General features: G+C 44.1%; 1 non-coding gene across 1 annotated transcript; it reads right to left on the bottom strand.

The window, feature by feature from the left end:
- Nucleotides 1–361: 361 nt before the first annotated feature.
- Nucleotides 362–436, bottom strand: Trnat-ugu (transfer RNA threonine (anticodon UGU)). Its single transcript has one exon. It is a non-coding gene; the product is annotated as a tRNA-Thr (tRNA).
- Nucleotides 437–3,557: the final 3,121 nt, after the last annotated feature.

Here is a 3,557-nt window from a genome sequence, read left to right on the forward strand (position 1 = left end):
ATTCAAGGAGTATTTATCAGCCCTTCCTCTACCTCTGATTGTTCCTAGACAGCAACTTCCTGTTCTTCTTGGCAGGAGAAGCCGATCTGTCTAAGCTGGATATGCAGCACTCGGCAGCCTGCACTTGATATTCGTCCGTATTTTCGGTGAGTATGTTTGCATGCATTCTGCAGTATGAATCCTTTTGAGCACGTGCGACACGGGACGAGTTATCATCTACATCTATATGGATACCCTGCAAAACACATTTAAGTGCCTGGCAAAGGGTTCATCGAATCACCTACACAACTAATAATTAATTGAAACCCTCAGCTGCCGACAGGTGTTGTTGATATACTTCGATGGGGACAGCTGAAAAGTGTGCCGCTACTGGGACTCGAACCCAGGATCTCCTGCTTACAAGGCAGACGCTCAATCCATCTGAGCTATCGAGGGCACAAATGAACAGCACGACTGCAGGAATTTATCCCTCGCACGCTTCCCGTGAGACTCACACCCCGAACCGCCCACAATCCGATTACGTAATGTACTTATTAGGTATTTGTCCATCCACTCATTACTGGCTCACACTAAGGTGACGATTCCCGTAAGATTTCCGGTAGCCTGTGCGCATTCGCACAGACGAAGGTCAATGGCTGGGTGACGTTTAACCATAGATATGAAGATAGTAACTGTTCTAGAAAGAACAGGCGCCACTGACGACCTTGCAGCTCTTCTAGAATACATGATAGACCGGCCGATGTGGCCGAGCGGTTGTAGGCACTTCAGTCGGGAGCCACGCGACCGCTACGGTCGCAGGTTCAAATCCTGCCTCGAGCATGGATGTGTGTGATGTCCTTAATTTAGTTACGTTTAAGTCGTTCTAAGTTCTAGGAAACTGATGACCTCAGATGTTAAGTCCCAAAGTGCTCAGAGCCATTTGAACCATCAGTCCGTATGTTTGCACACTACTTACAGTAACTTATGCTAAGGACAACACACACACAACCATGCCCGAGGGAGGACTCGAACCTCCAACGGGGGGAGCCGCGCGAACCGTGACAAGGCGTTGGACACATGGCGGGTACCCCGCGCGGCTCATGGCAGCCGTGACACTGCTTCAAACAATGGACTGTAGAAACTTTTGTAAAGCACGGATTAAAAAAAAAAACCTTTCCGTTCCAGGAGTCTAGACAAGTACACCTTTAAAAAATGCAACTACAAAGAAATTGAATTTTCGAACGGGCCAGGGCTTAAAACTTTGAAGAGTTAAATTTTAATGGCCGTTCTCTTCTATGCAAATAGTTTCACAGTAGAAATTTCTCTAGTTTTATTTATTTATTTATTTTTTGCTGTAGGTAAAGAAGGATAGGATTCTGAGAAGGGGGAAGGGGGGGGGGAGGAATCTCGCCTCTCCCACCTTGGAATTCTCAGTACAGAATTTTTATTCATTACGAGATTCTCAGCCACTTGCAGAAGTGATTTCGCGTGATTCTGCAAAACTTTTCCTTTAGCCAATCGTAGCAACTATAGGATTCCGTTCCTGCTGCATGACATGTCTCGGAACTTAAACTGACCAACTTATTTGCATAAAGAGCTAGCTTATCATCCGCTTCTTTACTTACTTAGACCGTTCATGGTCTGCAAAGCATTTTTTCTTTAATCGTTTTTTTATGTCTTTTATAAACTGCAACACTTTCTAAACTTTTCTAAACTTAACGCCGTTGAAGCATGGTCTTTTGCTGAATGACCAAAAAGCAATGCTGACAGCTGGGATCCAAGGTTTTTGTTAATCAAGCCGTTTGTATTCTTGCTTGTATAACGCATATTTCTTTATATCTAATTGAGAAGTGAAATACCGGTTTTCGTAGATGCAGATTTAAAATATTTTAAAATAACGCAATAAATATTTCATTAAAATTTTCATCCCCTTATGCTCGAAGTTAAAAACCAGTGAAACACGTAGTTTTTAAAAATTGTAACAGATTAGCCGAATACGAATTGTCAGATATGCTTTCATAATGCTTTCATAATGAACCATTTTCAGAAACGTGGAGCCGGATCTGGGGGTGAATTTCCTTCTCTCCGAGACACCCGGCTTCTTCTTCGACTTAGCCGGCAAAGAGGCCGAGGACGCCGGGTGGGGACCGAATATGCAGCAGTTTGTGGATGGCGACGTCGTCACTAGCTGTTGCCTTCGTGCGGGCCTCTTGTGTAAAGGGGGAGCCAACCGTGGCCAAGTGAAGGTCTGTATTCCACAGGAACGAGTTAGCATGGCACTCAGATATTTCCACGAGTCGGCGGACGGGGGTCATTTTGGGTTCTTCAAGACCTTGAACCGAGTTCAGGAATACATGTTTTGGCCCAACCTATATCGCGATGGCAGGCGATTTGTTGGCAACTGTGTCCAGTGTAAGCGTGGTAAGCCCGATGTTGGGCTGCACAGAGAACTACTACAGTCGCTTAGGGAGCAGTGTCCTCTGGACCGCGACTCAAAGATCGAAACAACGATCGACGGAAACTGGCGCCAGAAACGCACCAGCTCACTCTATTTCATCCCCTTAGGGGTTGAACTTCCAAAAACACCGAAACACGTATTTTCTTATTTGTAGCCTTGAAGTCAAATACCAATTTTCGTAGATGTAGCCTTAAAAATACTTTCATAGTTCTTCCATAATTATTTATCTCAAAATAAAATGTTCATCCAATATTTCACCTCATAGAGGTTAAATTCCCAAAGATACTGGAACACATATTTCTTTATTTCTGACCTAGAAACCAGATACAAATGTTCGTATGCCTAGCTTCAAAATTACCTTAATAGCTACATGATTCAGAAATCCTTTCATGTCCTGCGTCTCCCCCTTAGAGGTGGAATTTTGAAATATGCAGTATAAGCGGTATAAGATCAACACTCTTTCCAAATCTCAAGGTTTATTTTCCTTGGCGGTCTGGACTGTGTGAGTTTCATAGTAATAGTCCTCCACACACACACACACACACACACACACACACACACACACACACACACACACACACACACACACCACTACCAATGCCACCACCACCTCCTGGGGAAATTTCTGCAGACGCCCTTGTTCCACTGCAGTCATATTTTGCCGACGACCTACATTTAGCAGCGTGGGAGGGATAGTGTCGTGCAACAGACAGTATACTCAGTAGACAACGAACTGTTCGTTGTGAAATCAGCGACATATTAACCGAGACTGACACAGAAGGTGCTGAAGGTGAAGCACACTAGACTCGTGTCTACCACGGCTTCAAATAGTATCGATTTACTATGAACGGAAGTTCCGAAAAGTGAGCAAATAATTTTACAGTAAATTCAGTACCGATGGTGAGGATATACAAAGAAAAACATTTCTATAAAATTTCAGAAATAATGAAATATTCCACTCAAGTCGCTTGACAGAAAACGCAATGGATATGCTTGCACTTAAGACGGAAGGCCCTACGTGCTTACGCAGGCTTACGACAGATCGCAAAATTCGGCAGTAGGCGTAAGCCAACCTCTTGTGCTGCCATCTGTTATTGATGCCAGGCATCAAGGTCTCAGT

The sequence above is a fragment of the Schistocerca gregaria genome, unplaced genomic scaffold, assembly GCF_023897955.1.
Source record: "Schistocerca gregaria isolate iqSchGreg1 unplaced genomic scaffold, iqSchGreg1.2 ptg000357l, whole genome shotgun sequence".
NCBI lineage: Eukaryota > Metazoa > Arthropoda > Insecta > Orthoptera > Acrididae > Schistocerca > Schistocerca gregaria.